Here is a 9,292-nt window from a genome sequence, read left to right as displayed (position 1 = left end):
TATGTGTAGGAGAAGATAATAATGTGTGAGTCAAGGAATTGGGAGAGTATTGCTTAATAGCTGAATACTGTATGTTACTCTGTCTCTGTGATTGTCTCTCTGTGTATCAGAAAGTAACTGACCAGGGCTGCCTGTCAGTGAATGTAATTGAATATGCTTCAATGTGGAAAATGAATGTCTGTAACTGTGTACGTTATGATGTATTTATAGTGCTAGGGTTTCCACTGATTGAGCTGAGACCAAATTAGGGTTTTGTTGGCCTCCTCCAATCGATTTGCGCCACGTGTCCCTGGAGACACGTGGTGCTTTTTCATTGGTTATGATCACGTGGTAACCCATGAGTCATGCTGAGCTGTCCACCTTTCATTTAGCAGCTGTCAACATCAGCATATCCTTATTCCTTAAAAAGATGCCTTCTGGAAGGTTGACACGTGCACAATCAAGGTTGCCCTAATCCTGATTTGGATAAGGACGAGGTTGACTATGTGCATGTGTGATATGCGCCCATCCTGAGGATGCGCGAGGTCTTCTCTTTATTCTCACGCGCAGATGTGATACGCACAAGCATGTAATACGCGTCACGCGCGGATGCCCCACATGCAGCTGCGCCATGCGCAACTGCGCATTGGGTGGGCATGTATGATGCGCGAGCATGTGATATGCGCCGCGCGCGGGTGCGCCACGCATGATGCGATATGCATAAGCATATATGATGCGTGAGCATGTGATACGCGCGAGCATATGTGATGCATGAGCATATGTGATGCTTGAGCATATGTGATATGTGCTGTGCTCATAAGTTTTGGCTTTTGCCTTGACAATTATCTTTGATCTCTAATGTCTTGTATATATCTTGTGGGTTGACCCGCCCTGCTCGATGTTGAGGCGGGTACATACCTCTTCAAGCCCCCCCAGTCTAATGTGTGTCTTATCTCGCGCTAGCGCGGTAAGATAGATATTAGACTTACTGCTTTGTCTTTTAACGGGGTTTTGTCGTTTTCTTGATTGTTTCCATTAGTTGCGCGAAGTTCTATCCATTTGGTTGAAAACGGATCGTCCATGTACGTGACGGTTGCTGACGTGGGTCAGTGATGGAGACGTGTCAGACATTTCGTGTGCTCGAGGTGCTACAGTTGCCTTTCGTGTCCCCTCACAGGCTGTCAGGGACACGTGTCGCGCTCGTGTTGGCCAAGACCTGTGAGTGGGGGCGCGTGAACTCTGGCACCCGCCGTATTTTTCTTTTCGTGTCCCCTCACACAGTTGTCAGGGACACGTGTCGCGCTCGCGTTGGCTTATACCTGCGAGTGGGGGCGCGTGAAGTCCGTTCAGCACCCAAATTTCTCTCTCCTCGGCCTATAAAAGCCAGCCCTTGGAGTTCTTTATCCTTCATCTTCTTGTTTTTTCTTCCAAGTTTTTCTTTGTTTGTCTTCTGAAATATCTGCTCTTCAGAAGTTCCCGTTGTTAGATTTGTCAGTTGTATGTCTGATAGCTCGGACTCGTCGAACCTGTCGATAACCTCAATCGTCTCCCGTAAACGCCGTGTTAAATCCGTAGTGATGTCGACGTTGAAGAAGAAAGGGAAGGGGAAGAAGGTTGCTGAGGGCTCATCGGAGGAGGTAAGGAGGACCAAGGTGGTGAGGAGGTGGAATGAAATCCCCTGCAAATTGAGGCAGGCTGATCTTGACAGCCTTATCGCCTCTCAGGGCTTTCCCACCCTGTTTGGCTGCATGTTGCCTGAGGCCGGGCAATCGGCGGCGGACCCGCCTGCCGGTTATATATCCTTATATAACCATTTTTTCACCCACTGCAACCTTCGTCTCCCGATTATAAGGTTTGTGGGTGCACTGCTGCAGTTCTATGGGATTCATATATCCCAAGTCCATCCTTTTGGACTCGTGCGCATGACTCACTTTGAGTTCATGTGCAAATCCCAGCGCGAGGAGCCTACTCCTCGGCGCTTTCAGTATTTTTATAAAGCCAAGATCCAAGACAATTGGTTCTCCTTTATTCCTCGCAGTCAGAAGGTGAAGTGCTCCACTGTTTCATTCAAGAGCCTTCATGACTGGTCTGAGAGGTTCTTCTACATTAAGGCCGGTGTAATCCCCATCCGCATGACGATGCGCGCAACCGATTCTGCGCCCGCGGATGCGGATGTTATTAAGAAACCAACCGGCGCCTGGGTTAAGAAACTGACCGATGAACCATCCCCCGCGAAGAAAATTTGCGAAGAGGCGCTGGTGGGGGTCGGCATGAGTAAGCTATGGGCCGACCGCGCGCTTGAGCCCGTTATCCAAGTCGACGGGTTGTGTAAGTTTATTTCATTGCTTTATTTCTTTTTCTGCGCGAACATAATTATTTTGCTGATATTACTTGACTTGTTTTTGCACAGTCACCAAGGATTATATCCACGCCGCTTATGATGATCAAGTGGAGGGTGGCTCCGTCGCGCTTGGCGTTGGGGAGGTTGGTTTCCCAGATCGCTTCGATGACATGTTCATCCCAGTGGATCTGGAATTTGACTTTGATGGCGACGCGCCTGGTAAGCCTTCGCACTTATGCTTATTCCTTTAGAATACCAAATTTTGCTAACACTTGTATTGCATGTATTGCAGATGCGCTCGAAAACTACGAGCTGGAGCTCGCGGAAGAGGAGGAGGAGGAGGAAGAGGAGGCGCCCCTACTAAAACGCAAAGCTAAGGGGAAATCTGGCGCAGGGGGCAGTAAGAGACAGAAGAAAGATGACATCCCTGTCGCTCATCCCCATGCTCAAACGAAGGGACCTAAGGAAACCCAGGTGTTTACCACCAAGGTTTCTTTAGCTTCCCTGCCTGTGAAAGTGGGCAGACCTCCTGTCCACTTGAGGTATGGTGGCGTCACCTCCTCCGTTCGCGCGGCTGAAGAGAGAAGCAGTGGCGCACATGCGACAGGTATACTTTGCTTATCTTCATCTGATTGAATTATTATTAAACATTTGCTCCTTTGAATGTTTGCAGGACCGGCGAAGGTCGCAGATCAGCCGCAGGCGCCAGAAGGTGCTGAGGCTGCGGCGGGGGCTGCTTCGAAGTCCCCTGTTCTACCCTCTGAAAAGGGTAGAATGAATTTTATGGCGATGTTCGATGCGCGAACAGAATTGCGCCAAGGTATGTTTTGCACATTTGTCTTCTGTATTTTTTCTTTTGGATCCAGTCATAAACCAATTTTCCTTGTTGATTTGTTCATAGGAGTTGTAGCTGGCGTACAAGTTGCTGGCGACGCTCCTGGCGCCGTTGCCAGCGCCGCTGGTTCTGGTCCTGCTCCTGCTAGTGCTGAGTCTCCCCTTATTGGGATTACAAAGGAGCAGGAAACCGTATTGCGCGCCGAACTGGCGACGTCGAGACCTCCCTCTCCTCCTCCTACACGCAGCCCCGTCCGCGAGGCTGGTTTGGGGCCCTCCAGGTCGCAGGAGAAGAGGCCGATTGAAGAAGATGAGGAGGATGAGGGAGCTGAAGCTGAAGACTCCTTCGGAGTCCGTGCCAGCCCTGCGATGCCACAAGTCTTCGCAGCGCATACTTCTGGTGGGGCTGGCGCTGACTTTTCTGCTTCATCCCCGCAGGTATGTTTTAATTTGTCGCTGCTTGTTCCTCCATATAAGTATGTTTTATGACTTAGAACATTTCTTGTGTTTTGCAGGAAGGTGACCACGTTTACCGCCCGAGATGGAATATTAATGAAGACAGTTCCTTCCAATCCATGGGCGTATGCGAGGACTTCTGGGCTCATGCCGTGCCTCCTACTGAAAGGAGGTATCAGGAGGGGCGCACCCGCGCTGATTTGCTCAACGATCACATTTTCGCTGGGTCGGCTTTCTTTGCTGCCTCCCAAGAGCTTCATCGTGATTATATTAAAGTTCGCGATGCTCTTGTGGCAGCCCAGCAAGAGGCTAAGGTGGCTGCCTGGAACCTTTCTGATGCTCGCGCACGAGCTGAGAAACTCCAGGCGGAGCTCAGCGAAAACCGAGCAAGTTCCAACACCGCCTTTATTAAGCGCGGGCATGAGCTCCAAGCTGCGCGGGAGAAGCAGCAGGCGGCGGAGGCTGAAGTTGCCAAGTACGCGCGGAGAGTGCGTGTCTTGGAACAACAGGCTGAGGCGCGTGACCAAGCTATCGTCCAGAGTATCACTGAGAAATCATCACTGGAGAGCGAGGTTGCGCGCCTGAAGAAGTATTTGGCTGCCGCGCAGGCCGATAGAGATGAGGCCCTGGCGACGGCAGCGTCTAGCCGGGAAGCACTTGATGCTGCGCAGGCGGAGAAAGAAGAAATTTTGGCGGCAGCAGCGTCTGATAGAGAGGAGCTTAAAAAGACCAAGGAAACTGTGGAGTTATTAAACTCCCAGGTTCCTGCCCTCGAGACGTCTGTTGCTGGCCTCGCGCAGGATCGACAATGGCTAGTGTCACAGGGCATGACTCGCTGCGCTTTGGCGATGAAATATTCTGGCGAGTTTCAGGCCCTTGTGATGGACTGCAATGCTGCCGCGCGCTTGGTGGGCCGAGCTGAAGGGTTTACGGATGGGTACGAATATGGTATGTTGAAGAAGAACCCATCCGAGTACCCTTACAAGAGCGACGCGGCCTGCGCGGACATGGCCGCGGTAGGGGAGAAGTATATGAGCACTCCCATCCCCATCCTTGTGCAGGTACGTTGACCTTAACGAGTTTTTCTTGATTAATTTTCTAAGTGTTTTGTACTCAATACTTTTCTATTGATTTGCAGATTGCTGCGCTTGCTGACCAGCCCGACCTTGGCGCGCTAAAGAAGTTGCTCGATGAATGCGAGGGGGCTGGTGGCGATGATGTTGGCGCGGGGAATGTTGCCCCTGCCAGCGGCTCTGGCGCGGCGATAGAATCTGCTCCTGACACCGTCGTGATAGAAGACTCCAATGAGGAGGAAGAACTTGACTATGGTCAGTTGGGAGATGAAGAGGAGCAGGCTGCGCCAGATGTCGAGGGCGATGATGAGGATGATGAAGAGGCTAGTGTCGACGTGGAGACTTGAGAAGCCCTTCATGTTTTTATTTTTATTTGTAATTTGTAACTCATCATACTTGTAAATTTCAACGCTATGGAATGAAATTTGTTTTCCCTTTTTCCCATCTTGCGCATTTCCATTCATCTCTTCCTGCTTGGTTGTATAGATATAAGATATGCTTGCACGTTGAAATAAGAACAAGGCTGTAAGGAAATTATTCACTTAACCATAGTCTTATTTTGTAAGTGGTTTCGCAGTATCTTGTTTATGCTGAGACGCGCGATGACTTTTCATTATTCCTTTTTTGCGCCTTGTTGTCGCGCGTTTTTTATATGGAATTATGAGTTTTAGCCATTACATGTCAGCATGTGTTACTCAGATATCCACTATTATTCCGTGCGCGACCTTGACCTAAGACCTCAACAACTATGATTTGGCATGTATTCTGCCTTAGTTGTGTTTAGGGATTTTTATGATCAGGTTGCGCGGGATGTAAGATGGATGTTAGTGTGTTTTGAGCTAAGGCTCTTTGTTTTGGGCTAAGGCCCTGACGTTTTTAGAGTTAAGACTCGTTAACGTGTTTGAGCTAAGGCTCGCGCATGTATGTCTTACTTCGTTTTATTTTTGTTTGAAGTCAATATAGTGTTGTCATATTGCTCCAAATTAATAAAGGAAGTGTGAAACATGTATGCAAAGGTAACAGAACAAATATTGAAAGATAGCGCGAATCATCATTCATGATGGCTTAAAAGCCTTGATTACATATTTGAATTTTTACATGAAGCATTTTCTAAGCTGTGCCGCATTCCATGCGCGCGGTATCTTTTTTCCATTCAAATGTTTTAAAGCATACGCGCCTTTCCCCAATTCTTCTGAGATTTGATAAGGTCCCTCCCAATTGGGAGACATTTTTCCTGGGGGTATAGCGCGGCTAGCTTCATTGTTTCGAAGGACAAAATCATTTTTCTTGAAGTGGCATTCTTTAACGCGCTGATTATAATATTTTTCCAGCTTTTTCTTGTATTTGGCTTCATTGATGATAGCCGCTTCTCTGCGTCCTTCAAGCAAGTTGAGGTCCAATCTTCTTTCGCGCTCGTTATCAGTCTTGCTGATCATGAGTACCCTATGTGATGGGCATCCAATTTCTGCTGGGATCATAGCCTCTGTCCCATAGGTTAGGCTGAACGGGGATTCGCCATTGCTAGTTTTGCTTAATGTCCTGTGCGCCCACAGGACATTAGGTAACTCTTCGACCCAAGAATGGGATTCTCCCTCTAACCTTTTCTTCAGCCCATTTAACAAACTTTGATTTGCGCGTTCCACTTGTCCATTCCCCTGAGGGTGATAAACTGAAGTGAAAATTTGGTTAATGCGCAATTCTTTGAGCCAGCTGGAAATCTTCTTGTCAGTGAATTGCTTGCCATTATCGCTAACAATTTCCATGGGCAAGCCAAAACGGCATATGATGTGGCTCCAGATAAACTGCTTCATTGCTTCGGCCGTTATCTTTGCTAGTGGCTTGGCTTCAACCCATTTTGTAAAATAGTCTACTGCCACAACCAAAAATTTTACTCGCCCAGGCGCCTGCGGTAGGGGACCTACAATGTCGATTGCCCATTTGTGGAAAGGCCATGCTGAGGTTACCGGAATCAAGTTGTTCTTTGGCCGCATGGTGTTTGGCGCATAGCTTTGACATGCTTTGCACTTTTGGATCTCTTTTAAAGCGTCCAAGTACATGCCTGGCCAATAGTAGCCTGCGCTCATTGCCTTGGCAACCACCATGCGCGGGCCAGCATGAATCCCACAGATTCCCTCGTGTATCTCTCTGATCACATAGCTTGCTTCCTCAGCATCCAAGCATTTCATGAGTGGCCCAAGATAAGAGCGTCGATATAATGTATCGTCAAGCAGTTCATAGTTCTGCGCCTTGTGTCTTATCTTCCTCACTTGTGCGCGATCATCTGGTACCTTTCCCTCCTTCAAGAATTCCATTATTGGGGTTATCCATGATGAAGGGGTTGTATGGGTTACCAAGACAGACTTCGCCACCACCGACGGGTTGCTCATTACTTCTACCCTGACATCTTTGCCAAAGTGATCAAAACTGGTTGATGCCATCTTACTCAGCGCATCTGCAGATTTGTTTTCACTGCGCGGAATATGAATGATTCTGAAGCTGTCAAATTGCTCAGTGAGCTTTTTCGCCTGCTCTAGATATAGAGGCATGGTGTTCTCCTTGGCATCATAAAGGCCACTGACCTGTGCTGCTACCAAGTACGAATCAACATGGGCCTCTAGCTTCTTAACTCCAAACTTGCGCGCAATGCGCAGACCAGCCAGCAGGGCTTCATATTCAGCCTCATTGTTGGTACTCTTGAAGTCCAACCTAATGGCATAAGTATATTCATGCTTATCAGGGTCTACCAGTTTGAGGCCCGCGCCGGATCCTTCGCTGTTGGAGGCTCCATCAGTGAATAGCCTCCAAACATCTTCTTCATCATTTACTCGCGGAGGATCTACCTCGCGCAGAGCTTCTTCAATCTTTCCCTCTGGGATTTCCGTGATGAAATCCGCCAGAACTTGACCCTTTATTGCTGGACGGGGCTTATAGGTGATCGTGTGTTCACCTAACTCCAGCGCCCACTTTGTCAGCCTTCCGGAGAGCGCGGGGCGTCGCAAGACTTGTTGGATGTTGTAACCAGTCAGAACTTCAATAGGATGACCATTGAAGTATCTATAAAGTTTGCGCGACGCGTGTGTTAGTGATAAAACCAACCTTTCCATGATGGAATAGCGCGTCTCAGGGTCTGTCAGCACCCGACTGACATAGTATATTGGCGTTTGGATCCCCTTGCGATCCACCAATAATACTGCGCCTATGGCGCGGTCTCCAGCTGACAAGTACAATGTAAGGGTTTCGCCAGCTAGTGGAGCTGTGAGCGCGGGCAGCTTTATGAGACATTCTTTTATCTCACTGAAAGCTTGCTCAGCCTCAGGCGTCCACTTGAATTGGCTCTTCTTCAAGCAGTTCCTCAAAGTGTTAACGAATGGAGTAGATTTGCTGGCGTGGTTCGCTAGGAACCTGTTGATTGACACCAATCTACCATTCAGCTTCTGAACCTCTTTCATGGTGGATGGTGAAGGCATGTCAAGGATGGCTTCCACCTTTTCAGGGTTCACCTCGAAACCATCCTTAGTGACCATTACACCAAGAAATTTCCCCTCTTCCACGCCGAAAGTACATTTGCTCGGGTTGAGCTTCATGTTAACTTCCGTTAGGCGCTGAAGAGTTTCCTCGATGTCTTTGAGCATTTCTCTCTCCTCCCTGCTCTTGATCACCAAATCATCAACGTAGACTTCCAGATTTCTTCCAATTTGTTCATTGAAAACCGAATCCATAAGTCTCTGATAGGTGGCGCCCGCATTCTTTAAACCAAAGGGCATTTTTGTGTAACAGAAAACACCCTTGTCGGTTCTGAAGGCAGTCTTGTCTTCGTCTTGTGGTGCCATTTGAATCTGGTGATAGCCTTTGTAGGCATCCAGGAAACATTTGAGCTTAAATGGCGCCACGGAGTCCACCTTTGCGTCGATGTTTGGGAGGGGGTAACAGTCTTTCGGACATGCTTTGTTGAGGTCCTTGAAGTCGATACACATCCTCCATGACCCGTTGCTTTTCTTTACCATTACAGGATTGGCTACCCACGTCTGGTATCGGATCGGGCGGATGATGTTTGCGCGCAACAGGTCCTCAACTTGCTCATTCATGGCCCTCGCCTTTTCATCCCCCATGATTCTCTTTTTCTGAGCAATTGGCTCCACCGACTTGAACGTGTTAAGAGAATGTTGAGCCAAGTCTCGCGGGACCCCAGTCATATCGGAGTGTTGCCACGCGAAGACTGACGTGTATTTTGTGAGCAACTTTTTCATTCTCAATCTCGTTTCGTCTGAAATGGTAGCGCCAATTGTGACCGTTTGCTCTGGGAATTTAGGGTTTAAAATCCACTTCTCTGGCGCATTGTCCGCCATTGGAAGTTTCATTCTCCCTTCCCGCGGCGTACTTGTCACTGCGCACAAGTGATCGCGATAAACAAATGTCACGCCTGTTGGTGTCGGGAACCCCAATGCGCCGTGCGCTGGCGACGGTACAGCATTAAATTGGGCAATCGTTCCCCTACCCAGGATCATATTGTGGCATGACGTGGTGGGCAAGACCAAGAAGTTGACAACTTCGGCTCGCTTGTGCTCATCATCCCCCATAGTTAGTTCAAACTGAATCTGACCAAGGGGAT

The sequence above is a fragment of the Bidens hawaiensis genome, unplaced genomic scaffold (genome assembly GCF_021521415.1).
Source record: "Bidens hawaiensis isolate Kalapana, Puna unplaced genomic scaffold, B.hawaiensis_p1.1 tig00002306_1, whole genome shotgun sequence".
Classification (NCBI taxonomy): domain Eukaryota; kingdom Viridiplantae; phylum Streptophyta; class Magnoliopsida; order Asterales; family Asteraceae; genus Bidens; species Bidens hawaiensis.
The sequence above is the reverse complement of the archived record's forward strand: the minus strand, read 5'-3'. Positions refer to the sequence as shown.